Here is a 15,670-nt window from a genome sequence, read left to right on the forward strand (position 1 = left end):
CTGTAGCTTTAACTGTGTGTGTTTAGGGCAAGGAGAAGAGGGAAGGGTCAACAACAGAAGAAGCAGTACCAAGGCTGAGATTCAGCAAGCACCTTCTGGATGGCCCATCTGGTTTTTACGCTATTGAAATACCTCTGACCAGTTGGTAAAGAACTGCTGCTCCCGTGCTCCTTGTCTCCTCTATTCCTCCCCTGGGACCACCCACCCATTTCCCTACTATCCAGCAATGATAGGGTTAATGCTGGGCACAGCCGGGACCAGTGATTGATCCACAGCTGGACCCTATATATTACCCCTGGATTGCTCTTGGACAAAGAGAGCAAAGGTTTTCTCAGAAATCCCTTGTAGACCTGTACGTATCATGGTTCATTCACTTTGGCCACGTGGCCACCTTAGCTGCAAGGGAATCTGTGAAGGCCAACGTTTAGCTTTGCAGGCTCTCTAGTAGAGGAAGTTGGGAAAAAGGAGGGTTGAGCGAGCCAACTACACTGTCTGTCTCCTTTCCTTAACACGTTGCGTAGGGATCACGAGAATCTTCACGAGGGATTTAAACCCCGCAGTACGCAACGTGTTAACAGACTGATCTCTTGTCACTCGCCCATTCATTCCTTACTCTTTCTCACTCCTCTCCACCTTCTGACCAGTGGAGACCACACAGGAGGCACCAGATGGGGATCAGAGTTTTATTAAAATAATTCCCAAGAACAGGGCCTCCTGGTAAATCTCATTAGGAGATCCCACCTTAAGGCCAGAAAGAAGCTTTGCAGTTGCTTCTGCTCTTTTGTGGAGTTTTCTGTGACTAATGGTGCTGGTTCAGCTTTTGTCTTCATAAGTATTATTTTTCAAATGAGATATAATTCGCACGCCATAAAATTCATCCTCTTAACATATACAAGTAAGTAGTTTTACTTAGCAGAATGTTTTCAAGGTTTTTCTAGGTTGTAGCATGTATCAGCACTTCATTCCTCTTTATGGCTGAATAGTATTTCATTGCACGGATGTACCACCGTTTGTTTATCTACTCATTAGTTGATGGACATTTTGGGTTGTTTCCACTGTTTGACTATTATGAATAAAGCCGCTATGAACATTCTTGTACAAGTTTTTGTGTGTCTTATGTTTTCAGTTCTCTTGGGATATACCTATGAGTAGAATTGCTGGGTCATATGGTAATTCTATGTATAATTTTTTATAGAACTGTCAAACCGTTTTCTACAGCGGCAGAGCTTTTCCATTCCCACCAGCAGTATTATGAGGTTTCCACTTTCTCCACATCCTTGCCAATACTTGCTATTGCCTGCTTTTTGTTTTCTGAATTATAGCCACAGTAGTGGGAGGGAAGTGCTATCTTACCATGGTCTTGATTAGCATTTCCTTGTCGCATTTCATGTGCTTGTCGGCCATTTGCAGAGCCAAGGTGTTTGGCAGAGGATGGAGTTGTCATTAATTGAGAGGGGGAAGGTGGTGGGAGAGGAACTCAGTTTGACCTGTCAAGTGTGATGTACTTGTTTGACTGCCCAGCTGGCAGTTGGCTGTGAGTCAGGGGTGCAGAAGGAGGCTTGGGCTGAAGTGTAAACTTAGATGTCATCGGCATCTGGTGACATTTAAACCCACGAGGTGTAAGGAGTGCCAGGCACACCCCCAGCAGAGGCTGGGCCTGAGGAGTGAGGGAGGAAGAAAGCCAGGTGAGCAGTGACTGGCGGCCCAGGGGAGGGAGTGTATCAGGAAGGGAGAGTGAGCGCGGTGGTGGCTGCTGCTGGAGGTAAGTACACAGGGCTGACAATGGACTTGCTAATATAGAATCCAGGCGACCTTGACAAGAGCAGTTTTGCTTACAAGCCTGTCTGGAGTGGATTTGCAAGAGAATGGGGGCGTAAGTGGAAAGAGGGTAGAAGCCACTCTTCAGAGGGACTTTGAGGGGTTTTCCTTCAAAGGAAAGGAGAGAAATAAGATGACGTTTGAAGGGGGAGTGAGAGCAAGAGTTTTTAAAATTTATGGTAGGAAAATGAAGAGCTTATGGGAACTGCTTGAACAGAAAGGAAAAACATCATGATGCAGGAGGAGGGGGAGACTTACCAGAAGGATGCCCTTGAGCCCCAGAGAGAGGGGAGGGGTTCCTGCAGCGGAGTCGGGGGGTGACTTGGGTAGCATCCAGGACCTCCTGTGAGGATCAGGAGAGAAGGCTGCCGGGTGGTTGGGCTGGTGGGTGCTGAGGAAGTTCTCGATGAAAGAGGAAGCAAGGACGCAGGTTGAGAGGGAGGTGGAGGAGGAGGGTAGGTAGGGTGTGTTGCCGTGGGGAAGGTATGAAGTAGCCTCTGGGGAGCAGGGAGGGTGCCCCACCGGTGTCCGCGATCTGCTTGCCAGGCAACACTAACAACCCACTTGAGGTTAGCCCAGGAATCCAGATTTAGAAAAGACACATTTGTCTAAAGCATAATTTACATTAACAAAAAACTCTGCCCACTGTAAAGTCAATTGTTTATATCTGTAAACTGAACCTTCTAATGCCTTCGAAAAGCCGTTGCAAACTTGCCCGTTCTAGAAGGACTTTGGGCTACATCTACCTAACCCAGGGTCTCTAATCTGAGGTCCATGGACTCCCTGGGGTCCTCAGATATATTTTCAAGATTCACACGATCTTTATAGGAGTTCTTTAGTGGAGGTTTCATGTCAGCAATAACCCAATTCTGGCCCACCTGGATGACCATGTGTGAAGGTACATTGCCATGTGGTTTCATGCTCTGTGTGTGTGTGTGTGTGTGAGCACATTGGTGTCTTAATAGTCCCAGCTAATGGGAACAGAACAGAGGCAGACTAATAAGAGACAGAGGTATTCAGACAGCAGTTCCAATGGAGAGCCATGGTGGGACAACCCATGAAACTTGCTATGCTACCACTGAGCAATGGGCCATTTCCTTTTAGCAAAATAACATCATTTTTATGTTAATTTAGTGCTGTTTGAATTTTGCTGGTCATTTGTTTTGTTTGTGTTTAATTTGTATATTCATTTTGGCTTACAGTTCTGTAAGAACGATAAACAGCTTTTGTGTTTGTCCATATGAAAAATAATTTGTTCAACAAGTCATGCTGGGAAAACTGGATATTCACACGCAAAAGAATGAAGTTGGACCCTTACCTTACACCACATGCAAAAATTAACTCAAAATGGACCAACGTAAGAGCTAAAACGATAAAATCCTTAGAAGGAAACATAGGGGAAAAGCTTCATGTCATTGGATTTGGCAATGATTTCTCGGATGTAACATCAAAAGCACAGGCAACTACCGTGTTTCCCCAAAAATAAGACCGGGTCTTATGTTAATTTTTGCTCCATTAGGGCTTATTTTCAGGAGATGTCTTATTTTTTCATGTACAATAATCTACATTTATTCAATTACAGTCATGTCATCTTCTTCTGGAACATTGTCATAACATGCTAACTGTGTCCACCTGGCTGAGATCTTAACTGGGGCTTATTTTTGGGGTAGGTCTTATTTTCGGGGAAACACGATAAAGAAAAAATAGATGAATTGGATACATCAGAATTAAAAACTGTCAACAGAGTGAAAAGGTAACAAATAAGATGGAAGAAAACATTTGTAAACCATAGCTCTGATAAGGGGGTACTATCCAGAATACACAAAGAATTCCTGGGTGGGCAGCCAGTTGGCTCAGGTGGTTAGAGTGCAGTGCTCGTAACACCAGGGTTGCTGGTTCGATTCCCATGTGGGCCAGTGAGCTGAGCACTCCACAACTAGATTGAAAAACAACGACTTGACTTGGAGCTGAGGGGTACTGTTCCCCAATATTCCCCAATAAAAATTAAAAAAAAAGAATCCCTACAACTCAACAACAACAAAAACAAACAACCCAATTAAAACATGGGCAAAGGACTTGGACTGACGTTTCTCTGAAGAAGACATACAAGTGGCTAGTAAGCACCTGAAAAGATGCTCAATATCACTAGTCATTAGGAAAATGCAAATCAAAACCACAATCAATTACCACTTCACACCCATTAGGGTGCCTATTATTAAAAGGAAAAAAACAACAACAGAAAATACCCCTGTTGGTGAGGATGTGGAGAAATTGATTGGAACTCTTGTGCACTGCTGCTGTGAATGTTAAATGATGTAGCCACTTTTAATACCCAAAAGAATTGAAATCAGGGTCTCGAAGAGATATTTGCACACCCACATTTGGCTATTCACGGTAGCCAAAATGTGAAACAACCCAAATGTCCTTCAACAGATGAATGGATAAACAAACGTGGCATCTACACACAATGGACTATTTCTCAGCCTTACAAAAGGGCGTTCTGATATGTGCTACAACATGGATTAACTTTGAAGACATCGTACTAAGTGAAATAAGCTAGTCACAAAAAGATAAATGCTGTATAATTTGACTTATAGGCAGTACCTAGAGTAGTTAGTTTCATAAAGATATAAAGTAGAAAGGTAGTCTCCAGGGGCGAGGGGAGGAGGAAATGGGGACTTAATGTGTCATGGGGACAGAGTTTCGGTTTGGGAAGACGAAAAAGTTCTGGAGATGGTGGTGGTGATAGTTGGACAACAGTGTAGATATACTTAATGCCACTGGACTGTACACTTCAAAACAGTTAAAATGGTAAATTTAATGTTATATATTTTACCATAATAAAAAATTAAATGAACCCCGGGAGGGAGGGAGTTCATCAAGGCTTCCCAAATCCTGGTGGTTCTGGTCTTAGGAGCCTGCCGCATGCGCCAGCCCCCTCCTCCTGGCTCTCTTTGTGCACACCCGCAGTTTGGGGGGACACTCGCTGCTCCACGTATCCCCTCTTCTGAGGGGAGACATGCATCCATTGCCTCTGGAAGGAATTGGGTACAGGAACACCTGCGGCCTCTCTTTGTCCCTCCTTAGGTCAGGAAGAGACAGGACTCAGGTGACTGCTGAGGCTGGAAGGAAGGTCTGCAGCAGGGGGTCACCCGCCTCTTGTCTCTATGTCTCTTAGCCCCCACTGTGCACAGGCTGCCCCTGTTCTCCTGTCCCCCATGGGGCAACCGCTGGGGGGAACCCCTCATCAGGGGCCTGCAGGTGTCCAGGTCTCCCACCGGGGCCTTGACTGGCAAGTTTACTTCAGGGTGATGAGAATTTTCCAGTTTGGCTTTCCCAACAGTAAATCCAGTGCTAAATGTCCACCCTGGTTCTGTGTATGTGACCGAATTGTTTCAGGCGCCTCGATCTCAGTGAGTAGTCCTGAGAGAGCCCCAGGCTTGTGGGAGCCCCGGTAAGGTGGTCATGCTGGCCAGGCGGGGCCTTGGGTCTCTGGGGGAGAACCGTAAAGGGGCAGCTTGTTCAAAGAAGGTCCTTGCTGAGGTGGGGATGGTTCTCCTGGTTCCCCTGGGCTCTCAGGTGCCCCCTCCTCCCCTGTGCCCTGCCTTTCAGATGACCCCTTTCCACCTGGGACTTGGTCCCACTGAAAATCTCCTGCCACCACTGCTTCTTTCTGGTCAGAATCAGCACCAAGAGCTACAGTTCACAGAGTATACACCAATGCTTGTGTGACTCCTTACTGATGAGCTTGTGACTTTAGGCAGATCACTAACCTACCTGGGCCTCAGTTCCATGTCCTGTAAAATGGGCACGTTAACACCCATCCTGCAGAGTTGTTGTGAGTTGGATCCTGCCTGACACCGTGTCGCATTCAGCCATCCACCCTTTCTTTCCTTGATTCGGCCTCCTTGTCTAGTGTGTCAGTTTAGCACTAGTTTACACCTTCGGATTTGCTGTGGACTTGACAACCACAGCAAGCTCGTTAGATTGCAGGTTTAAAAGTTTAATTAGGCTCCGGAGGGTAGAAGATTGTCCTAAGGGTCAAGTTCCCAAACCTCAGAGTGAGGACTCATGACGTCATTTTGGTCCCTAGAGACATTCTTCTTTAGCTACGTGGGAGGTTTCTGTGTTCCAGACTGTGAGGTTGCCAGAGAGCAAAGATTCCCAAGTCTCGGGAAGCTGTGGAGGGTAGTGTGACACCCACATCTGGGAGGCAAGAGGCCACTGTGCGCTGGGCTGCTCCAACTCGCAGTGAGGAGCCAGGAGGCATTCTTACATATGGAGGGTTCTTACAGTCAGGATAGAACGCTCCGCAGATGGCACCCTACGAGGCATGGATGCAGTGTGGCTGTCAGCCAGCTTTTGCTGGGTTGTGCTGCAGAAACAACGACCACCAAAACAAAGGTTTGCTCTTGTTCATGGTGCAGGTTGCTCATGGTGGCTGCAGCCGTTCCATGTCCTCTTCATTCCAGGATTCAGGCTGAAGGATCAGCGAGGAAACTGCTGTGTTTGAGACAGAGGGAAAGAGTGATAGCAGGACCAAGAAGAGTCTCTAACGCCTCTGCTCAGAAGGACGCATATCACTTTGGTTCATACGTTATTGGTCGTGTGACCACGTCTGTCATTAGTGGGTGACTATTTGGTTGGCACAGAGCAGATGTTCAATAACTTTGTTGAATGAATGAATAAAGGAATTCTCTGGGCCTGGAAGGATTTAAGCAAAGGTGGATGTCCACTTGTATTTGTTGTCTATTACTACATGACAGGTTACTCACAAACTTAGTGGCTTAAGGCAACAACGAGCACTTATCTCACATAGTCTCAGTAGATCAGGAATTTGGGGGTGGCTCAGCTGGATGGTTTAGATTTGAGGTTTGTCCTCACATTGTAGGGGAGGGCTGCAGTCATCTACCAGCTTGACTGGCTGGAGGTTCTGCTTCCAAGACGGGTCACTAACATAGATAGTGAATTGGGACTGGCCGTTGGCAAGAGGTCTCAGTTCCTCACCATGTGGACTTATCCATGGGGCTGCTTGCGTGTCCTTACGACACAGTGGCTGGATTCCCCCAGAGTGAGCCATCCAAGAGAGAGCAAGGCAGAGCTACAATGTCTTTTATGACCTAGACTCAGAAGTCACATGCCATCATTGCTACAATATTCTGTCAGTTATACAGGTACTCCTATTAATGTGGGAGGAAGTGTGAATCCCTCATATGGGGCATCTACTATAGTCTGCCCTCTGGTCCTTAGTAAATCATGTCCCTCCCACATGTGAGTACTCTTACCTCCTCCCAATGTCCCTAAAAGTCTCATATTATAGCTCAAAGACCAGAATCTCATAACCTAAATCAGGTACAGAAGAAGCTTCTTGGGTGAGATTCCTTAGGTTTTGCTCTTTGCGTACAGTTCCTCTTGATCTGAAGATGTGAGAACTTAAGAGACGGTTATCTGTCACTATCAACCCACCCACTCGACATACAATGATGTGAGAAGCATAAGATAACCAAGCTAGACACTCCCAAGTTCAAAAAGGAGGCATACAGGAGTAATTGGTCAATAGCAATGTTGAAATATGTCAGAACTTCCAATGTTAGGAGTCCGTCATTCAGACTTAAGGGCTAGAAATAAAAATCCATGGCTCTTGGCTCTGCCCTGTGGACTCTTGGCTTTGCCTTCTGAGTCATCTTTCCTTTTCCATGAAAGCTAACTTATGCCAGCAGTTGATTGATTTTCTCGGCTTTCTCTCTTCCTGCCTGTGAAGTTTGGGTGTCCAAAGACTTCCTTTCATTTTGTATTGTCTCTGTCAGTTCAAGCTGGTGGTGTTTCTGCCGATATAATTTCCCTAAAATCCTTTTGGCTCTCCTAACTGTTAGTTAGCTCCAACGAACAGTTGAAGCTCCTGGCTAGATATCAGAGGTGCTATGGGTCATTGACTTCTTTGTCCCCCAATATTCCTACCTTCCTTGAACATGCAAGCCCACTTCCTACTTAGGGCATTTGAATTTGCTTTTCTATCTGTCTATCTGCTCTTCTTCCAGATACCCTCGTGGCTTGCTCTCTCCCGATTAATTCAGATTGCCACTTAGATGTTAGCCCTATAGAGAGGCTGTCTGTGACGACTCTGTCTAAAATAGCCTTCTCAGTCTCTCTTTATGCCCTTACCCTGCTTTATTTTTCTTCACAGCACTTTTCACCACTTGACATTATATGATACATCTATGTATTTGTTTATTATCAGTCACCCCCATTACAGTGCAAGGTCAATTGGAAAGGGGCTTTGTCTGTTTTATTCACTGTTGAAATCCTACTGCCTGGAACAGTGCCTGGCATGAAATAGGTATCCAATAAATACTTGTTGAATGAACGGATGAAGTGGCCTCTGCAGAGACACCTAACATATAGGTAAATGAAGCCAGTTCTCGAAAAGCCAGCCTCTCTCACAGACAGCCTCTCGTCACAGCCTCTCGATAGGGCTAACATTTAAGTGGCAATCTGAATTAATCGGGAGAGAGTCTGAGGAGGAAGGTCATTAAAAATAACAGGTAACAAGGAGCCATACCAGATTTTGGAGCAGGGATGTGGATGGCAGTTCTCAGACTTAAAACAGGGTCTGCTCTGCTAAACTTGGCCTTTTGTTTTCCCAGAAGAGGTGAAACCTTGTGTGGGTCAGGGGATCTGAGACTTTTTCCTGAGGTGGGGAGTGAAGGGATATTTTCTTTTTAAAAATATCACACTGGTGCCCATTTGGTCCGTGGCTCAGCCTAAACAGGGTGTGTATACATGAAGAGCTTTCTGAGGTAGGAATTGGTTAGGTCAGGGATGGATGTGAAGTGCCAAGCTTTCTTTAGTCCCCCTACGGCCGAGCACATAGGTTGGGGCCACATAATTTGACAAAGATGTGCTTTTGTTTGGAAAGATGGAAGAAGGAAATGGGCGTGGCTGAAGATTCAAGAGCATGTATAGGGAGGAGGTGAGGGCAGAGACCTCAGAGCAGTCAGACCTGGTTAGACACTCGATGCTGCAAAACATGACCTGAGCTGATGAAAGGCTATTTATAGTTTTTATTTATTTCACTCAATGTGACTATTCATACATCTCACTGTGAAAATATTAATATGTTTGATTACAGGGCGCTGCCTCAGGCCCACTGGGGTTGTTACATAATACACAGTGTATACATCACATTACCTTTCTAAAATATGAAGATCTGATTTCTGCAATACATCTGGCCTCAGGGCTTTTGGAGAAAGTCTGTGGATTTACAAAAACACTAACCTCCCAGGTTTACTGTGAGGTACATGAGAAAACAGATATCAGGTGCCAAGCACAGGGAAAGGCTGCATAGGACGGTGGCCAGGCAGAGAGGTGACAGAGGAAAAATGAGATCAGTCTCAGAAAGAGACAGAAGCAAGAAGTTATTTCTCAATGAATGGATATTCTCCACTGGAAGCCAAGGGGGAAAGACCTGGTGCATTATTGGAAATGCAAACTCTTTCCAGCTGCAGCTAAGTCCCACTGGATCTCTGGCCTTTGAGGGCTATGGGGTGGGGTGGCTGCAGCGCAGAATCTGGGTACCAGGTGTGTTGCCCTCTGAAAGGAAACCTAATTAGTGTGGATATATGTTTTCATTTCTCTGGGGTATTTACCTAGGAGTGGAATTAGTGGATTATATGAGTTTGGTAGGCTCCAATTTCTCCAAAGCTTTGTCAACACTTGTTATTGTCTGTCTCTTTGATTATAGCCATCCTAGGGGGTGTGAAGTGATACCTTATGGTGATTTTATTAGCATTGCCCTTATGGCTAATGGTGCTGAGTATCCTTTCATATGTTTATTAGCCATTTGTATATTTTCTTTGGTGAAATATATTATACATTGAGAGCTTTTGCCCATTTTTCAATTGGGTTACTTGTCTTTTTATTATTAAGTTGTAAGAATTCTTTTTATATTCTGCATACCAGCCCTCTCAGATATATGATCTGCAAACATTTTCTCCCATTATGTGGATTATCTTTTTAGTAGCTTGATGGTGTCCTTTGAAGCTCAAAAGTTTTTAATTTCGATAATGTCTAATGTGTCTATTTTATTCTCCTGTCATTCGTACTTTTGTGTCATATCTAAGAAATCATTGCTTAATCCAAGGTCATGAAAATTTATGCTTCTGGTTTATCCTAACAGTTTACTAGTTTTAATTTTTACATTTAGATCTTTGATCCATTTTGAGTAATTTTTATATACGGTGTGAGGTAAGGGCCCAACATAATTCTTTTGCATGTGAATATCCAGTTTCCCCAGCACCATTTGTTGAAACAACTGTGATGGAAGGATGTCTTGTCCAGAGTGGGTTCCTGCCTTGTACCCTGAGCTACTGGGAGAGGCTCTGGCCACTGTCAACTATGAACAGGAATAAGCGGGTTGGAAAATAATGATCTTACTCGTTTTTATTTATCTTTCTGAAATGTATGTATACTCACATTTATTTCAATATTTAATATTAGAAGTGTTTTGGGTCTTTGTTTAGAAGTTGGTGATGTTTCTGTGACCAGAAATATGCTGTAGGAACTTAACTTTTGTTTATATCAATTAATCTATAGTCAAATTGGTTTTGTTATATGTCGTTTTGCTTAAGTTTTCAAGAAACTATTGATGGATGTTAATGAGGACTTACTATATTTTGTCAAAGATTTTTGTATTTGTATTCATGAGAGATATTGGTCTGTAGTTTCCTTGTGATGTTTTTGTATGGTTTTGGTATCAGGATAATGCTGGCCTCATGGGATGAATTTGTAAGTCTCTCCTCTTCTATGTTTTGGAAGAAATTGTGAAGAATTGGTATTAACTCTAAATGTTTGTTAGAATTAACCAATGAAGCCAATCTGAGCCTGGACTTTTCTTTGAAGATAGTTTTCTGATGACTAAGTCAGTGTCTTTACTTGTTGGTGGTGTATTTAGATTTTCTTTTTCTGCTAGAGTTAGTTTTGATAGTTTGTGTCTCTCTAGGAATTTGTCCATTTCACCTGAGTTATCTAATTTGTTGGTGTACCATTTATATTCATCTTTTTTGTTAGTTTCAGGTGTACAAAACAATATAGTGATTAGACATTCACACATCTCACAAAGTGATAACCCCAATAAGTCTACTACCCATCTGACACTGTACATAGTTATTACAATACCATTGACTATATTCCCTATACTGTGCTTTACATTCCGTGACTATATATTTTTTAAATTATAGTTGACATGCAGTTTTACTTTATATTAGTTTCAGGTGCATGGCATAGTATTTAGGCATTTATATAATTTATGAAGTAATTCCCCCCGATAAGCCTAGTACCCACCTGACACCATACATAGTTTCTACAATATTACTGACTATATTTCCCATACTGTATTTCACATCCCATGACTATTTTGTACCATTTATAGTCATTTTTAAGGGCACTTTGCATCTCGGATCGCAGATGGCTCCTTTCTTCTTGGAAAATCTTTCCTCTTGGTTTTCATGACATACTCTCTTAGTAGCCATGGGACGTGGGACAAGTCATTTAGCCTCCCTCGAATGCGGATGACCACAGGGCCTTCTCATTAAGTTCCGGTGAGGATCAGATGAGATGACGCCCGGGAAGTGTGGGGCATGGCACCTGGCACTTGGGAAGCCCTGAATACCTAATTATTGTCCTTACTCTCGAGCCTGGTCTTCCTTCATCTCTCTGATGACCTATGCCCCACGCCCAGGCTTAGCAGGTATACGTTAGGGCAGCGCTTCTCAACTGGGGGTGATTTTGCCTACTTGGGGACATTTGGCATTGTTTGGAGACATTTTTGATTGTCACAGTTGGGGGGATGCTAATGGCAACTAGCGGGTAGAGACCAGAGATGCTGTTAAACATCCTGCAATGCACAGTACAGCTCCCAGAAGCAAAGTATTATCTGGCCCCAAATGGTAACAGTGCTAAAGTCTCTATGGAAACAGCTCTACAGGAATATTGTGAAAAGAAATGAAAATACAGATAAGAAAAAAAAAAAGAGCCCTCTATAATACTGCCACATTGAAAGAACTTCAGCTAGGAAAGAATATTTTTTAAAACAAGAATGTTTCTATAATAGAATATTCTGGCTCTTTTGAATTTCCCCCCAGCTACATTGCCTCCCTGGTTATGTGACTTAATGCGTTTAGTGTCATTTCAGTGCCCAGAAGGTCTTGGTCAGTCTGTGGATGTGCCTCCCCTTCCTTCTTGAGGAGACGGGTAGGAAAATGCCCACTATCCATGGGATGGTCCTTAGTCGCTGGGTTTAGTCAGCTGAGGATGGGGCAGGACACCTGCTTTGTCATTCTCTGGGTGGCTTGATGTCTTCCCGTTGACCTCTGTGTTTGCCTGAGTGTGTGCACAGGTGTGTTCCCATGTCATCATCCAGCTGGAAGGTAGACAGGTATGCTAGAGACTCTATAACCTTGTTAATTATGGGACAGAAGAAAACTTGGGTTAATTTTAGTGTATTCATTTGGGTTGAATTCTTTGATTACATAGTGGTGCTGGAGAGTTTGTCTGAGGCCAAGGGCTTCCCAGGCTGCATGTAGCCTTCCTGTGGCTGAACACACACGCCATTAGTCCCCTTTATGCTGTCACACCTGAACCCATGTGCCTTCTTGGTTTTTTTTTTTTTTTTTTTTTACAGGACTTTGTTGGGGAACAGTGTGTACTTCCAGGATTTTTTCCAAGTCAAGTTGTTGTCCTTTCAATCTTAGTTGTGGAGGGCGCAGCTCAGCTCCAGGTCCAGTTGCCATTGTTAGTTGCAGGGGTCACAGCCCACCATCCCTTGTGGAATTGAGGAGTTGAGCTGGCAGCATTTGGCATTAGGAGCATGGAGCTCCAACCGCCTGAGCCACCGGGTTGGCCCCCCACATGCCTTCTTTGTAAAGCTTCTTCTCTCATGTGCTCAGGTGAGACCCAGGGCTCAGATGACATCTCCCAGGGGATTCACTGGCCTGGGCTCTCCTTGGAAAGGAAGTGGATATAAGATTCAGACCTGCCTATGAGAAATGAAACTGACTTATAGTTGCTGTGCTTTGCTGCACATAAAACAAGCCATCAACCTTGGCCAGGAGAACAGGTGTTCAATATTTTCCTCCCTACCCTTTTACAGTTTGAGGATCTGAGAGGTCTGGGTCTTGGCCCAGCATCAGGCCTGCTCTTGGCTGGCTGATGAGGCTCAGAGAAGCAGGAGTCTCCCAGAGGTGCTCAGTGGGGCGGAGCCTAGGCTCCCCATCCCCAGGCCAGCCATCTTCCCTCTGCACGCCTTTCCCTCCCAGGAGGTCCGAGTCAGCTTATCTGACCCCATGGGGGGCGATATACTGATCTGAGAACTTGACCTTGAAATCCAAAGGGAATTTCAAAGACAGGCAGGTTCCAAACCTATGGAAGAGACATCTCTTGGGAGGGGTGGACCAGAAGGAAGGACCACACCTCTCTCTCTCTCTCTCTCTCTCTCTCTCTCTCTCTCTCTCTCTCTCGTTGGGGGTGGGGACCTGGTGTACATGTGGGCTTGTACATGCCATGTAGTTGACCTTCTTCTCTTTGTCTGCTTCAAACCTTCCTTGATGCTACATGTAGCCCACAGGTTCCACTTGATTCCGATGTCACCCTGCCCAAAGGGGACAGAATGCTGGGACAACACTTCTGAGGTGGGGGCCACTGTTCTTCAGGAGCTAAGCCCCCACTGTTCTTCAGGAGCTGAGCAGAGCCCCAACTTAACAATAGGAAGGCTGGAAGGACAGCTTGGAAACTGGGCCTCTGGCTCTGTGAAAGGTGACTTTGAAAGGCTGCATTTGTTCTTGATGAGGTCTGAGCAGCTGAGTTTACTGTGACAAATGATTCCAGTACGAGGCCATGCTGTCAAGAACAGTGGGGGATAAAAGGCTCCTTCCCAATGGTGCCCCTTTAAAATTTTTTTTAAATTATGAACTATTTCCAACACACACACACACACACACACACACACACACACACGGAAAGGATTGTGCAATAAAGCCCATATGTTCATCATCCACCTAAATTTGATAATTAGCAAGATGTTTACCACATTTGCTTTAACTACTCCTCTCCCCATCTCTTTTTCTTTTTCTTTCTGTTGAAATATTTAAAATAAAATCTCAATACAATGTGACTTCACTTCTATATGTTTCCCTAAACACACACACACACACACACACACACACACACACACACTCTCTCTCTCTCTCTCTCTCTCTCTCTCTCACACTCTTTCTTATATAACCACAAAGCCATGATCACACCTAACAAAATAAATAATAACCCGTTGGGGTCATCTCATACCCAGACCATAATCAGATTTCTCTGTTTGCCTCAAAAATGTCTTTTTATACTATGGTTGGTTTGTTGGAATCTGGATGCAGAAAAGGCCTGCTTGCGGGGTTTTGTCCTCAGGTCTCTTAAGGCCTTTCCAACCTAGGACCGGTCCCCGCGCTTCTCTTTTTAATTTAGTGCCACTGACTTGTTGTAGAAGCCTCGTCATTTCTCCTGAGGACCGTTCCACGTTCTGGACTCCGCCCGTCGCTTCCTCACAGTATTGCTTACCTCTTTCCCCTGCACTTCCTGCAAATGGACACTAGCCTTCGAGGTGCAGTTAGAATTAGGCTTAATTTTTCTTTTTACAAGAATACTCCATGGATGGTGCCAGGGCGTCCCATTGCACCGTATCAGGAGGAACACACAGTCAGCTGGTCCCTCTTGTAGTGACTCTAAAAATAATCTGTGGGTGCTGATGGTGACAGCCTGCCCCCTCCATGGTAAGGTTCCTCATTTGGTAGCTAGTCTCCACAGAGGTTCCTCCAACAAACCATGCCTCCCACTATTCGTGCCCTCATGTAGTCCCCGCCCCTTGAATCTGGACGTTCCTTAGAATATGATAGTGAGTGACACTGATTTCTGAGGCTAAGTCATAAGAAGCCTGTGGCTTCCCCTGTAGTCTTTCCGAACTCTCACTTTGGGGGAATCCAGGTGCCATGCAAGAAGTCTGACTCTCCCGAGACCACCATGCCGTGAGGAAGCCCAAGCTAGCCATGTGGAGGGGTCACATGATGAGAAAGAGATGCCCTCCCCTCCCCACTGTTCCCATCACTCAGCCAAGGCATCAGATATGAGAATGATGGATGGGGCTGATGGTTAGATGACTCCGGCCCCAGCTTCCATCTGATCCCAGCTGTCTGAGGGACCCCAAGTGAGATCTACCCAGTGAGCCTGGTTGACTCTGACTGTGGGACAGCATATGAAATTGCTTTTGTTAGCCACTGTGCTGGGGGTGGCTTGTTACTGGCTGAAGTGCCCATCAACTTTTCCTCTAAATGTATCAACCACTGGTGATCATTGACTGAATCGATTCTTTTATTAGAAGTTACAAAATGGTGCTTTTCTAATTCTATTATTCCTCCCACACTTATTTCCTTCAGCAACTAGGGTTCCTTAGTGACCCTGAAGAATGGACCCTACAGTGGTGACCTGGCCTGTCTTGGATTCATGGCCCAGATCAGTACAAGAGAGAGCGAAGAAGCCTGAAGAAGGGGAGCAGGGGACTTGGTTTCCAAGGAAACCACAAGGTAATCATCAGGCCCTCTGAGGATCATCCTTTCTTTGTCCTGATAAAAGCTATATGCTGTCGTCTTCTGAGCCGGCAGATGCTTAAGCAGGTACCCAAATGGGTCCTAAGCGGAGAAGACAATGGGCTCAGAAAGATTGTGGGGGTGGCTGCTTCCTGGGCGCCGTCTGGCTTCCTGTCATGCATGTCCCTCCCCTTCCTCTCAAAGACACACCCCTGACCCCAAATCTCCTCTAG

General features: G+C 45.0%; 1 protein-coding gene across 7 annotated transcripts in view; it reads left to right on the top strand.

The window, feature by feature from the left end:
• Window positions 1-15,670, top strand: part of SLC22A11 (solute carrier family 22 member 11) — a 113,869-nt gene that overhangs the window by 7,511 nt on the left and 90,688 nt on the right. For all 7 annotated transcript variants that reach the window (XM_088789667.1, XM_088789665.1, XM_019737849.3 and 4 more), the window contains exon 2: window positions 15,288-15,434. The gene's annotated coding sequence lies outside the window, so the exon portion shown is untranslated. The remainder of the gene's footprint in view (window positions 1-15,287; window positions 15,435-15,670) is intronic.

Source organism: Rhinolophus sinicus, chromosome 14 (genome assembly GCF_057876585.1).
Source record: "Rhinolophus sinicus isolate RSI-liver-muscle chromosome 14, RSI-T2T, whole genome shotgun sequence".
NCBI lineage: Eukaryota > Metazoa > Chordata > Mammalia > Chiroptera > Rhinolophidae > Rhinolophus > Rhinolophus sinicus.